At 41.8% G+C, this 16,037-nt stretch overlaps 1 pseudogene; it reads left to right on the top strand.

The window, feature by feature from the left end:
* The first annotated feature begins 5,626 nt into the window (after positions 1-5,626).
* Positions 5,627-16,037, top strand: part of LOC118938943 — a 63,279-nt pseudogene continuing 52,868 nt past the window's right edge.

Genomic DNA, 16,037 nt, shown 5'->3' with positions numbered 1-16,037 from the left:
CTGTTCTGAAATGGACCCAGGACCCGAATAAATTAATGTTTTAAATGTGGAGACCTGGATCCGAGGACAACCAGACCTGGCCCCGTATAGACCCGGTTGGATTCAGACCCAGTCTGATTTGATCTGTGTGAGCGAAGTAGCAGAAAATATATATACAGTGACTGGAATTACCTGGATTTCTGCATAAATTTGTAATGAAATTTGATCTGATCTTCATCTTAGTCACAACAATAGACAAACATAGTGTGCTTAAACGAATAACACAAATGATTGTATTTTTCTTGTCTATATTGAATACATAATTGAAATATTCACATTGTAGGTTGGAAAAAGTATGTGAACCCCTAGGCTAATGAATTCTCTAAAAGCTAATTAGAGTCAGGAGTCCGCTAACCTGGAGTCCAATCAATGAGACGAGATTGGAGATGTTGGTTAGAGCTGCCTTGCCCTATAAAAACACTCACAAAATTTGAGTTTGCTATTCACAAGAAGCATTGCCTGATGTGAACCTTGTCTCTTTTACAACAGAGATCTCAGAAGACCTAATATTAAGAATTGTTGACTTGCATAAAGCTGGAAAGGGTTACAAAAGTATCTCTAAAAGCCTTTATGTTCATCAGTCCACGGTAAGACAAATAGTCTAAATGGAGAAAGTTCACCACTGTTGCTCCTCTTCCTAGGAGTGGCCGTCCTGCAAAGATGACTACAAGAGCACAGCGCAGAATGCTCAATGAGGTTAAGAAGAATCATCAAGTGTCAGATTGCTTGCTATTATGAATTCTGAAGTTTATCAAGACAGTTTGCAGGAGAATGTAAGGCTGTCTGCCAAATTGAAGCTCAACAGAAGTTGAGTGGTGCAACAGGACAACGACCCAAAACACAGAAGTAAATCAACAACAGAATGGCTTCACCAGAAGAAAATACACCTTCTGGAGTGCCCAGTCCTGACCTCAACCCGATTTTGAAAATGCTGTGGCATGACCTCGAGAACAGTTCACACCAGACATCTTAAGATTATTGCTGAACTGAAACAGTTTTGTAAAGATGAATGGTCCAAAATTCCTCCTGACCGTTGTGCAGGTCTGATCCGCAATTACAGAAAACATTTGGTTGAGGTTATTGCTGCCGGCAAAGGAGGGTCAACCAGTTGTTAAATCCAAGGGTTCACATACTTTTCCCACCCTGCACTGTGAATGTTTACACGGTGTGTTCAATAAGGACATGAAAATATATAATTGTTTTTGTGTTTAAGTAGACTGTCTATTGTTATACCTTAATTTTATTTAGAAATTTAACTGGGCAGGTCCGTTAAGAACAAATTCTTATATACAATGACGGCCTACTGGGGAACAGTGTGTTAATTGCCTTGTTCAGGGACAGAACGACAGATTCTGTCTTTGTTAAGAAGACATTCCACCAACACCTGGGATATGGATGCCTGAGGAAGACATTCCACCAACACCTGGGATATGGATGCCTGAGGAAGACATCCCACCAACACCTGGGATATGGATGCCTGAGGAAGACATCCCACCAACACCTGGGATATGGATGCCTGAGGAAGACATCCCACCAACACCTGGGATATGGATGCCTGAGGAAGACATTCCACCAACACCTGGGATATGGATGCCTGAGGAAGACATCCCACCAACACCTGGGATATGGATGCCTGAGGAAGACACAAAACGTTGTAACAATAACATCACCTGGGAGTAAAGCATCGTTTCTGTTTCAGAATAGATCTGGTATTGTGTAACAAATTAAAGTAATGTTCTTCCTCTCTGCTCTCTTTCTCTCTCTGGATTTCACCAGGCACACAGAACATATGTCTGATCATTCTCAACCAGCCTTTGGAAACAGACTACCTGCACACACACCGGAGTAAAGGTATTCATCTCTTTCCTTTATTAGTGATGGGTACCAATATCTATCATTCTTTATCATATCGATATCATTGAGCAAGGTATATCATGATGATATCGATGTATCTTTCCTCTTGGCTTGTGAAAGTAACCCTAGCTCTAAGCATACATGACTGTTCCACAAAACCCTCCGTACAGGCTATCAAGTCAGCATACATGACTGTTCCACAAAACCCTCCGTACAGGCTATCAAGTCAGCATACATGACTGTTCCACAAAACCCTCCGTACAGGCTATCAAGTCAGCATACATGACTGTTCCACAAAACCCTCCGTACAGGCTATCAAGTCAGCATACATGACTGTTCCACAAAACCCTCCGTACAGGCTATCAAGTCAGCATACATGACTGTTCCACAAAACCCTCCGTACAGGCTATCAAGTCAGCATACATGACTGTTCCACAAAACCCTCCGTACAGGCTATCAAGTCAGCATACATGACTGTTCCACAAAACCCTCCATACAGGCTATCAAGTCAGCATACATGACTGTTCCACAAAACCCTCCGTACAGGCTATCAAGTCAGCATACATGACTGTTCCACAAAACCCTTCATGCAGGCTATCAAGTCAGCATACATGACTGTTCCACAAAACCCTCCGTACAGGCTATCAAGTCAGCATACATGACTGTTCCACAAAACCCTCCGTACAGGCTATCAAGCCAGCATACATGACTGTTCCACAAAACCCTTCATACAGGCTATCAAGTCAGCATACATGACTGTTCCACAAAACCCTTCATGCAGGCTATCAAGTCAGCATACATGACTGTTCCACAAAACCCTTCATACAGGCTATCAAGCCAGCATACATGACTGTTCCACAAAACCCTTCATACAGGCTATCAAGTCAGCATACATGACTGTTCCACAAAACCCTCCGTACAGGCTATCAAGTCAGCATACATGACTGTTCCACAAAACCCTCCGTACAGGCTAGTCAGCATACATAATTGGCCCTCTGATGGCCCATCAGAGGTATATGGGCTTCCTGTTGAGTTCAGACTGGTTGGCTTCCAGAACATTCACAACTGGCCCTTTAGCCAATCAGCCAAACAGTTGTGGACTCCACAGAGCTGTGGGGGTAAAGAGCAACGTGAACATTGAAATAGTAGTGCGGGAGTTTTATTTCAATATTTATCGATATCGTATCAAAAAAATACAACCAATATTGCTGTAGAATGTCCATATCGGTGACCATTACTATTATTAATCAAAGGAAATGAAATGTATCCTAAAGCTAAGACTGGACATTAGGTGTGTACTGATATAGTATTGACCTTCTCTAAACCAACCGTCCTCTTGGAGTACTACTGGGAATGCAGGCTGCTGTTCCACTTCTACACAAACACAGCTGTTTGTTGGGGGGGCATCTTTTGAAGTTGTTCAAGCTGTCCTTTATTCCTTATCTTTACATTCTTTATTGCAATGTGTTTGCCAGTACACACCCCTCTCGTGACACGTGCGCTTGCTCAAAACAGAATCTCTCTCCCGCTCTGCTGAATGCATTAGTTCTATTAAACAAGGTGTTTAGAGAATGCTTCTGTCGCTCCTTTGAAGTCTTTTCTTGCGACACAAAAACAGACTTCTGAAAGCCTCCTGTTCAATATGTATAGCATTAGTAAGTTGTGATGTTTGCAAACAGTATGCTTCAAATTCCATAAACTTGAATACCATTTAAAAGTGGCAATTGGGGAACCGCATATATTGTTGGGTGAAATGTTTTAATATATATTGTAACAGTTGCATTATGTTTAGGAGCAATGGTAAATAAAATATAAAAGATTTTGCACACAACAGGCAAATACTCTTAGATTCATCTTATCTAGGTCGTCCAGGAGAATGAACCAGTTAATAACAGTGTTCTCTGTCCTCCAGGAGAATGAACCACAGTGTTCTCTGTCCTCCAGGAGAATGAACCAGTTAATAACAGTGTTCTCTGTCCTCCAGGAGAATGAACCACAGTGTTCTCTGTCCTCCAGGAGAATGAACCACAGTGTTCTCTGTCCTCCAGGAGAATGAACCACAGTGTTCTCTGTCCTCCAGGAGAATGAACCAGTCAATAACAGTGTTCTCTGTCCTCCAGGAGAATGAACCAGTTAATAACAGTGTTCTCTGTCCTCCAGGAGAATGAACCACAGTGTTCTCTGTCCTCCAGGAGAATGAACCACAGTGTTCTCTGTCCTCCAGGAGAATGAACCACAGTGTTCTCTGTCCTCCAGGAGAATGAACCACAGTGTTCTCTGTCCTCCAGGAGAATGAACCAGTTAATAACAGTGTTCTCTGTCCTTCAGGAGAATGAACCAGTTAATAGCAGTGTTCTCTGTCCTCCAGGAGAATGAACCACAGTGTTCTCTGTCCTCCAGGAGAATGAACCACAGTGTTCTCTGTCCTCCAGGAGAATGAACCACAGTGTTCTCTGTCCTCCAGGAGAATGAACCAGTTAATAACAGTGTTCTCTGTCCTCCAGGAGAATGAACCAGTTAATAACAGTGTTCTCTGTCCTCCAGGAGAATGAACCACAGTGTTCTCTGTCCTCCAGGAGAATGAACCACAGTGTTCTCTGTCCTCCAGGAGAATGAACCAGTTAATAACAGTGTTCTCTGTCCTCCAGGAGAATGAACCAGTTAATAACAGTGTTCTCTGTCCTCCAGGAGAATGAACTACAGTGTTCTCTGTCCTCCAGGAGAATGAACCACAGTGTTCTCTGTCCTCCAGGAGAATGAACCACAGTGTTCTCTGTCCTCCAGGAGAATGAACCACAGTGTTCTCTGTCCTCAGGAGAATGAACCAGTTAATAACAGTGTTCTCTGTCCTTCAGGAGAATGAACCAGTTAATAGCAGTGTTCTCTGTCCTCCAGGAGAATGAACCACAGTGTTCTCTGTCCTCCAGGAGAATGAACCACAGTGTTCTCTGTCCTCCAGGAGAATGAACCAGTTAATAGCAGTGTTCTCTGTCCTCCAGGAGAATGAACCAGTTAATAACAGTGTTCTCTGTCCTCCAGGAGAATGAACCATAGTGTTCTCTGTCCTCCAGGAGAATGAACCAGTTAATAACAGTGTTCTCTGTCCTCCAGGAGAATGAACCACAGTGTTCTCTGTCCTCCAGGAGAATGAACCAGTTAATAACAGTGTTCTCTGTCCTCCAGGAGAATGAACCAGTTAATAACAATGTTCTCTGTCCTCCAGGAGAATGAACCAGTTAATAACAGTGTTCTGTCCTCCAGGAGAATGAACCAGTTAATAACAATGTTTTCTGTCCTCCAGGAGAATGAACCAGTTAATAACAGTGTTCTGTCCTCCAGGAGAATGAACCAGTTAATAACAATGTTCTCTGTCCTCCAGGAGAATGAACCAGTTAATAACAGTGTTCTCTGTCCTCCAGGAGAATGAACCAGTTAATAACAGTGTTCTCTGTCCTCCAGGAGAATGAAACAGTTAATAACAGTGTTCTCTGTCCTCCAGGAGAATGAACCAGTTTAACAATGATCCGCCGTTATTCTCTGCATTATGGTGATAAGACCCACAGTCAACCTTTCCTTCTAATCAGAGACAGATTTACACCTGGACAATCACTAAGTAGAGAAACTAACAACAAAAACACATGGCCTTCCAGGATCTGCCTGCATAATGTTATGGTGATGCTAGAGAGAATACGGTTGAATTTATTCTAATGTTACTCAGAGAGAATCACAAGCTATGGTAATGTTCATCTTTGAGAATTGTGTAACAGATCTAGGGGCTTTGAGGTGTTTCAGGAGATGTGCATAACTCTACATAAATGAAAGAGAGAGTAGGGAGGGAAAGCGGTGTTCTTCAGGGGGTGAAGGGGGCATAAGATGGAGCCTACCTCACCTGGAATGAACTACATTTTTAAGGGCATTCACTGGAACATAGTGTGTTTGAGAGCGCTCAGAGACGCACATTATTCACAGAATAAATAGGGAGTTTTGCTATTTTTGCCTGCCTCTGTATCTCTCTGTTTATCTCTCTCTGTTTGTCTGTCCGTCTCACCCCCCCCCCCCCCCCCCCTCCTCTTTCTAGAAGTGTCGGTTGATAGAGACAGCAGATCAGGAGCTGACTGACTTCACTAAATGTCTGGCCATCATGGTGGAGGAGATCAAAAGACAACCGCTTCGGGTAATCCTCCTCTTCTCCCTCCCATGTCCTCCCCCTCTCCTTCCTCTGTCAGGTTATTTACACCTTTCTGTTTCTGTGTGATGGTGGTTAAGAGTGAAAGGTCCATGTGTGCAGTGAGGGATTTGGGGAGAATAACACTCGGACAAACACACTTCCTCTCTGACAGTTGAGAGACGCACACACACACACAGAGACAGGGGTCCCTGATGAACTGTCACTCAGCCAGCGAACCAGTGTCCTCAAACAGTCTGTCTAGTTAATCACTGAGACAGAATCAGTCCATCTATCCTCGAACTCTGAGCTTTCTGCCAAAACATCCCTTTTAACCTTCTGTTTGTTCTTCTCTTGAGTATTATCTAACCTCTCTGTGCTGAAGGTATACAAATCATCTGTAGCAGTGTTTAAAGCCTGAGCTTGACAACGATGACAGTATAGTGAGTAACCACAATGTACTGTAACAGTTCATATCTGGCAGGTTTCCAGACAGACAGATTTATGGGAATTAAGACTAATGATCGTCATTAGATTCATCCCTCTGGCAGTCATCACAAAATTATTACATCATATTATCACAATATAACATTATCACACTATAACATTATCAAACTATAACATTATCACACTATAACATTATCACACTAAATCAAATCTAATGTATTTATATAGCCCTTTGTACATCAGCTGATATCTCAAAGTGCTGTACAGAAACCCAGCCTAAAACCCCAAACAGCAAGCAATGCAGGTGTAGAAGCACGATGGCTAGGAAAAACTCCCTAGAAAGGCCAAAACCTAGGAAGAAACCTAGAGAGGAACCAGGCTATGTGGGGTGGCCAGTCCTCTTCTGGCTGTGCCGGGTGGAGATTATAACAGAACATGGCCAAGATGTTCAAATGTTCATAAATGACCAGCATGGTCAAATAATAATAATCACAGGCAGAACAGTTGAAACTGGAGCAGCAGCACGGCCAGGTGGACTGGGGACAGCAAGGAGTCATCATGTCAGGTAGTCCTGAGGCATGGTCCTAGGGCTCAGGTCCTCCGAGAGAGAGAAAGAAAGAGAGAATTAGAAAGAAAGAAAGAAAGAAAGAAAGAGAAAAAGAGAGAATTAGAAAGAGCATACTTAAATTCACACAGGACACCAGATAGGACAGGAGAAGTACTCCAGATATAACACACTGACCCTAGCCCCCGACACAAACTACTGCAGCATAAATACTGGAGGCTGAGACAGGAGGGGTCAGGAGACACTGGCCCCATCCGATGACACCCGCGGACAGGACCAAACAGGAAGGATATAACCACACCCACTTTGCCAAAGAACAGACCCCACACCACTAGAGGGATATCTTCAACCACCAACTTACCATCCTGAGACAAGGCCGAGTATAGCCCACAAAGATCTCCGCCACGGCACAACCCAAGGGGGGGCGCCAACCCAGACAGGAAGATCACATCAGTGACTCAACCCACTCAAGTGACGCACCCCTCCTAGGGACGGTATGAAAGAGCCCTTCACACTCCTGGGCCAGACTACACTCAATCATATGACCCACTGAAGAGATGAGTCTTCAGTAAAGACTTAAAGGTTGAGACCGAGTTTGCGTCTCTCACATGGGTGGGCAGACCATTCCATAAAAATGGAGCTCTATAGGAGAAAGCCCTGCCTCCAGCTGATTGCTTAGACATTCTAGGGACAATTAGGAGGCCTGCGTCTTGTGACCGTAGCGTACGTGTAGGTATGTACGGCAGGACCAAATCGGAAAGATAGGTAGGAGCAAGCCCATGTAATGCTTTGTAGGTTAGCAGTAAAATCAGCCCTTGCCTTAACAGGAAGCCAGTGTAGGGAGGCTAGCACTGGAGTAATATGATCAAATGTTTTTGTTCTAGTCAGGATTCTAGCAGCCGTGTTTAGCACTAACTGAAGTTTATTTTGTCTTTTATCCGGGTAGCTGGAAAGTCGAACATTGCAGTAGTCTAACCTAGAAGTGACAAAAGCATGGATACATTTTTCTGCATCATTTTTGGACAGAAAGTTTGATTTTTGCAATGTTACTTAGATGGAAAAAAGCTGTCCTTGAAACAGTCTTGATATGTCTTCAAAAGAGAGATCAGGGTCCTGAGTAACGCCGAGGTCCTTCAGTTTTATTTGAGACGACTGTACAACCATTAAGACTATAACATTATCACACTATAACATTATCACATAACATTATAACATTATCACACTATAACATCATCGCACTATAACATTATCACACTATAACATTATCGCATAACATTATAACATTATCACACTATAACATCATCGCACTATAACATTATCACACTATAACATTATCGCATAACATTATAACATTATCACACTATAACATCATCGCACTATAACATTATCACATTATAACATTATCACATTATAACATCACATTGGCACGTCATTACATTGTCCTACCATTACATTGTCCTACCATTACATTGCCATAACATTACATTGTCATACCATTACATTGTCACATCATCACATTGTCACATTATTAAATTATCACATAACATTCTCAATGCCAGAATATCAGACAGAACATTATTATTTGCAGGGGCGCAACTTTGTTTAAAGTGTGGGGGTGGGCATAACTTGACAGGTGGTCTGGAGGTCCTCCCAATCTTTAGCTAATTTCCTGCATTTCTACACAATATAATATGACCCATGACCCTTCTAGCCGTCTGTATTTAGCCCACAGTCATCAAGGTAAGAGATCATTATTAAATATGTTTAAGTGATTGATAAGACTGAAATATGCAAATCATGTCCCCCCCATCCCCAGTGAAAATTGCACCCCTGATTTATTTGTATAATAACTCAATAGTGAGAGACAGAGCGCTGTCTGTAGATTTGTAGGAGCTAAAGTAGGTAGTGCTACGTAATGTACTTCAGTAGCCTGGTCCCAGACCTGTACATCAACCATGACAACAGCAGTCAGAGTGGTTGGCTAAAGCACATGCAGATCTAGGATCAGGCTAGTACTTCTTTGGAGGTTACATAAGTTGTATGATATAGGCCACTGGTTTGTCCTGTTTCCATTTGTGTCTGTCTGTGCTGTTACCTGTTTGTTTGTCTTATTCTAGGCTGTGGTTAAAGGCACTGAAGTTGCAACAAAGATTTAACATAATACTTTCTTTCTGTTTTATAATCTTTCTCTGTCTCCAAGGACTGTAGCTTGGCAACGCTTGTTTACAGAACACTGTCATTCAGATAAATTATTTTTGAAGCAGTTTGGTGTGCAAGCATCCTTATAAGAGAAAAGTGTTTTTCTAAAGCTGTCCTCTGTTGTGTGTGGTTGTTTGACAGATGTGGATTTTTACCTCAATAGTCAGTTCTAAATGTGTTTATTTGTGGCCAAAGGCATAGATGAAAGATGTAAATAAAGACGATCCCTGTCTCTGTCATTATCATACCGTAACCAGGGTCAAGGTGCCGTGGAGTGTCAGCCAGTATGGTAGTGTTTGTGCTCATTTACATTTTTACATATGAATCATTTAACAGACACTCTTATCCAGAGCCACTTACAAGAGCAATAAGGGTTAAGTGCCTTGCTCAAGGGCACATCGACAGATTTTTCACCTAATCGGCTCGGGCCCAAAAGCTCTTAACCGCCAGGCTACCTGCTCCCCTATGGTTTACAGTTCCGTAGAGAACATGAGCTAGAACAGCATATGTGTGTATATAAAATATATGTAAAACGGTTGCACACATTGGATTCTCTCTGCTGCATTGTGTCCTTCAGAACACTCTCAGGGAGAAGAGCTAATGAAAGAGAGGGGATGGCGAGAGGCAGAGCGGGAGAGCGGGAGAGCTATATTGAAGAGAGGGTAAATCCATTTGAATTTAATCACTTACCTTCCATACATATTTGCCCATTGTAGAAATGCTCAGAATGTGACTTTTTGGGAACTGAGTGCCAGAACATTAAAGAGATAAAGGTGCTGAAAGTTAACCCATTTAACCCCACCCTTCATCGCTTAAAAAGATAAAAGGTTGAGATTGACATCATTTAAAATCTTACAAACAGGGTTGTCAAACTATTTTATAATTTCTAAAAAACGTAGTCATTTTTGGTACATTTAATGTCAATTATCTAAAAACGTGTGAACATATTTTTCCCTATTCACAGATGTAGCTTAGACTCTATTTTACATAATCTGAGGTTTCTGTGTTGTGACCTCCATTGGTTGAGACACAACAAAATCAATCAAATGTTATTTGTAACATGTGCCGAATACAACCTTACAGCGAAACGAATACTTACAAGCCCTTATTAACCAACAATGCAGCTTTAAGAAAAATACCTAAAAATAAAATAAATAAATAAAGTAACAAGTAATTAAGAGCAAAATAACAATAGCGAGGCTATAGACAGGGGGTACCGATACAGAGTCGAGGTAATATATACAGTTATTAAAGTGACTATGCATAGAAGATAACAGAGAATAGCAGCAGTGTAAAAGAGGGGAAGGAGGAAATGCAAATAGTCTGAGTAGCCATTCGATTAGATGTTCAGGAGTCTTATGGCTTGTGGGTAGAAGCTGTTTAGAAGTGTCGTGGAAATTTCCTCTATTTACCAAATCATGAGAGCAAACCACACACAAGTCAGGATTAGTTATCAAAGTCCATCTTTAATTATATGAGCTCTATCACAACCCTGTGACTCTCAGATCAATTCAGTGTCTATCAATTAATTCTCTGAGAGCCCCTTCCACATTTCAACTTAGTTCCTTTATAGCAAAGACACACACAGGATAAGACAGCATCGGCATAATTCATCGTTCAGCTTTGTCTCCTAAAACATGTTCTTTACTCAAACTCAGAAACATAAACCAATCCTCCATATCAACAGGCATATATCAAATCCATCCTATCTTGACAAGATCACAGAGACACACTGACTGGCACACAGACATTGTGGAGCCAAGAGATATACGCTTGGCCTCTCCCCTCTCTCCGGCCCAAACAACTTAGTCTTGACATAGAACAGATACTGCAACCCCGCCACAGTATTATACAAACACATTCTGATGAGAAGTAACTTACAAACATATGATGAATATAAAACATCTTACCTATGTTACCAACCAATTCTGATTATTCCCCAACAGAAGTCTCTTGGACCTTGACTTGGTGCTCCGGGACTGCTTGCCGTGCGGTAACAGAGTCTATGACTGTCTATGACTGGGGTGTCTGGAGTCTTTGACAATTTGTACGTCCTTCCTCTGACACCACCTGGTATAGAGGTCCTGGATGGCAGGAAGCTTGGCCCCAGTGATGTACTGGGCCCTACGCACTACCCTCTGTAGTGCCTTGCGGTCAGAGGCCGAGCAGTTGCCATACCAGGCAGTGATGCAACCAGTCAGTATACTCTTGATGGTGCAGCTGTAGAACCTTTTGAGGATCTGAGAACCCATGCCAAATCTTTTCAGTCCCCTGAGGGGGAATAGGTTTTGTCATGCCCTCTTCACAACTGTCTTGGTGTGCTTGGACCATGTTAGTTTGTTGGTGATGTGGACACCTAGGAACTTGAAGCTCTCAACCTGCTCCACTACAGCCCCATTGATGAGAATGGGGGCGTGCTCGGTCCTCCTTTTCCTGTAGTCCACAATCATCTCCTTTGTCTTGATCACATTGAGGGAGAGGTTGTTGTCTCAGTTCATCATATATGCATGTACATACTACCTCAATCAGCCTGACTAAGTGGTGCCTCGCTACTTTTATAGCCTCGCTACTTTTATAGCCTCTCTACTGTATATAGCCTCACTACTGTATATAGCCTCTCTACTGTATATAGCCTCTCTACTGTATATAGCCTCTCTACTGTATATAGCCTCGCTACTGTATATAGCCTCGCTACTGTATATAGCCTCGCTACTGTATATAGCCTCGCTACTGAATGTAGCCTCGCTACTTTTATAGCCTAGCTACTGTATGTAGCCTCGCTACTTTTATAGCCTAGCTACTGTATGTAGCCTCGCTACTTTTATACCCTAGCTACTGGAAATAGCCTCGCTACTTTTATAGCCTAGCTACTGGAAATAGCCTAGCTACTGTATGTAGCCTCGCTACTTTTATAGCCTAGCTACTTTTATAGCCTAGCTACTGTATGTAGCCTCGCTACTTTTATAGCCTAGCTACTGTATGTAGCCTAGCTACTGTATGTAGCCTCACTACTTTTATAGCCTAGCTACTGTATGTAGCCTCGCTACTTTTATAGCCTCGCTACTGTATATAGCCTGTCTTTTTACTGTTTTATTTCTTTACCTACCTATTGTTCACCTAATACCTTTTTTGCACTATTGGTTAGAGCCTGTAAGTAAGCATTTCAATGTAAGGTCTACCTACACCTGTTGTATTGGGCGCACATGACAAATAAACTTTGATTTGATTTGTCTTGGCACCACACGGCCAGGTCTCTGACCTCCTCCCTATATGCTGTCTCGTCGTTGTTGGTGATCAGGCCTACAGGATGGGTGTCATGTTTTGGCTGATAAATGTACTAAAATGGGAATAGCATTTAAATTGCTACTTTCAAATGGTATCAGAAAAATGGTTGGCTGTCCAGACATCAGAGAATGTTGACTTTAATGGTATTTTTGGATTTATTATAAAGTCAAACCTCCATAGGAAATATAGATAATAGAACCATTTAAGTTGACATTCGACGGTGGGTGGCCGTATTTGTGGTAGTAATTAGAACATAACATTTCAATGGTGTACCTGCTAAATTACAGTGGTCTGAAGGGATAGGCCCCTTCTATTCATTATATTTATGTGATTCAAATGACACACACCAAGAGCATGTTGTGTATCAAACAATTGTGGGCACAACACAAAAACTTCAGATGTGTAATAGGGTCTAAGCTACAATGTATGTGAATGTGGAAAAAATATACACTACCGTTCAACAGTTTGGGGTCACTTAGAAATGTCCTTGTTTTTGAAAGAAAAGCTATTTATTTTGTCCATTAAAATAGCATAAAATTGATCAGAAATACAGTGTAGACATTGTTAATTTTGTAAATGATTATTGTAGCTGGAAACGGCTGATTTTTAATGGAATATCTACATAGGCGTGCAGAGGTCCATTATCAGCAACCATCACTCCTGTGTTCCAATGGCATGTTGTGTTAGCTAATCCAAGTTTATCATTTTAAAAGGCTAATTGATCATTAGAAAACCCTTTTGCAATTATTTTAGCACAGCTAAAAACTGTTGTGCTGATTTTAAAGAAGCAATTAAACTGACCTTCTTTAGACTAGTTGAGTATCTGGAGCATCAGCATTTGTGGGTTCGATTACAGGCTCAAAATGGCCAGAAACAAAGAACTTTCTTCTGAAACTCGTCAGTTTATTTTTGTTCTGAGAAATGAAGGCTATTATATATATTACATACTCATCTCATATGTACATACTGTACTCGATACCATCTACTGTATCTTGCCTATGCTGCTCTGTACCATCACTCATTCATATATCCTTATGTACATATTCTTTATCCCCTTACACTGTGTACAAGACAGTAGTTTTGGAATTGTTAGTTAGATTACTTGTTGGTTATTACTGCATTGTCGGAACTAGAAGCACAAGCATTTCGCTACACTCGCATTAACATCTGCTAACCATGTGTATGTGACAAATAAAATTTGATTTGATTTGATATTCCACGCGAGAAATTGCCAAGAAACTGAAGATCTCGTACAACGCTGTGTACTACTCCCTTCACAGAACAGCACTAACTGGTTCTAACCAGAATAGAAAGAGGAGTGGGAGGTCCCGGTGCACAACTGCGCAAGAGGACAAGTACATTAGAGAGTATAGTTTGAGAAACAGACGCCTCACAAGTCCTCAACTGGCAGCTTGATTAAATAGTACCCGCAAAACACCAGTCTCAACGTCAACAGTGTAGAGGCGACTCCGGGATGCTGGTCTTCTAAGCAGAGTTCCTCTGTCCAGTGTCTGTGTGCTTTTGCCCATCTTAATATTTTCTTTTTATTGGCCAGTCTGATAAGGCCAGCATCCCGGAGTCGCCTCTTCACTGTTGACGTTGAGACTGGTGTTTTGCAGGTACTATTTAATAAAGCTGCCAGTTGAGGACTTGTGAGGCAAACATGTATGGAAAGTTTTGTTTAAATCAGATGGGATGCTGTCAAAAAAGTATGTATTTACCCAAGAGAGACTGGACAAATAGAGGTAGGGAATAAGGGAGAGCAGGTGGACAGATAGAAGAAGTGTGAGGTCAGAGAGGGGGAGAGAGAGAGGGAGGGGTTTGGGTAAATTATAGTTATTTCGATGGCTCTCCAGATGTTTGAAGAGATAAAAATATGTCAACCTTTCCATCTAAAGACTACACTTTTCTCTTTCCTGACTTAAAATGGCAATCACAGTTTGTAGGATATTTTCAGACTTCAAAAGTGGTGTTAAGTCGAGTTGGAGAACAAATGCTGCTGGAGGTAGTGTTGGGGGGTCAGTATGGGGGGACTCTTTCCCATGGTCCAAAGAAGACACCAATGCTCCAGGGTAAGACCTTCAGATGATAACTATTCTCTCTCTCGGTCTCTCTCTCCAAGTGGATACTATAGTGACCCTGGGTGGTCTGGCTGACAGGAAGGTTTGACCAGACCGTGGCTTCAGTAGAGACTGTACCACGCCCTCAACATGACACAACCTACCTCTGGTGTTTCTACAGGGATGCAGTCTGGCCTACCTGCTACGGCCGGTAACTATACGCACATACTAGTGTTTTCACGACACTAACATTTTACATACAATACCAGGCCAAGTATCACAATACCAAGTAGTATCGTGCCGTCCCCCGGGCGCTTGTTCCTGTTTTCTAAAACATTCTCCAAAAACCTGGCACTGAAAATCACACTTCTACTCAGTACAACACATTGAATTTAGCTTCACACTGTTCAGTGTTTAATAGAATACTGCATAGAATGGCTGATTTGCTCACATTTGCAAATGTAACTTGGCTGAAGGAATGGATGGAAGGAATATACATGCATAATGATCTGAATGTCAATGTGTCACAGTAAGGGGAAAACACTGCATTAAACCTTGTTAACTCTTCAGTTAACAGAGACACACACTCCGTCTCCCTCACTCTCATAAACACACACCACTCTCTCTCCCACAAACACACTACTCCCAACTTTTAAAACGTTAGGCACCAAACAGAATTTAAGACGCACCAGAAATACATAGATTTTTGAAATGGTTCAGGCTTCCATTAGGCCTATATGAATCCTACCTATACGAATCCTACCTATATTTAATCCTACCTATATTTAATCCTACCTATACGAATCCTACCTATATTTAATCCTACCTATATGAATCCGACCTATATGAATCCTACCTATGTGAATCCTACCTATATGAATCCTACCTATATGAATCCTACCTATATGAATCCTACCTATATGAATCCGGCCTATATGAATCCTACCTATATGAATCCTACCTATCCGAATCCGACCTTTATGAATCCTACCTATATGAATCCGACCTATATGAATCCTACCTATATGAATCCTACCTATATGAATCACAACTCATGAGTAGCAGACCCTTTTCTTTCATTCCTGAGCCAATCAGATGTGCCTAAACCTACTGTTAAGTTACTAGGTTGTTTGCTAGCTAGGTAACATGACTGAACAATGTTTGTTATTGTTATCAAACCAATCATTTGCGACCCGGATTAGTTTAAAACGGCCGTGACATTTGTGAAATAATATATAATGCGCGCGAGTCCCGATAGAAAGAAAAAAAGTAATCTCCGGTAAAATGGGTCATATGTTTTTACCCGTTTTAGAGACGAGACGTTTTCTTTGCTGTAAATCTGCAAGCATGCCTGTCGCCAAGCGGTGCTCCATTTTACCTCTGACATCCAGAAGCTGCATAACAGTGAACTTTCAAAGTTCGT

This window comes from Oncorhynchus mykiss, chromosome 15 (assembly GCF_013265735.2).
Source record: "Oncorhynchus mykiss isolate Arlee chromosome 15, USDA_OmykA_1.1, whole genome shotgun sequence".
Lineage (NCBI taxonomy): Eukaryota > Metazoa > Chordata > Actinopteri > Salmoniformes > Salmonidae > Oncorhynchus > Oncorhynchus mykiss.
Note: the sequence above shows the minus strand (reverse complement) of the source record. Positions and strands in the feature narration are given on the sequence as shown.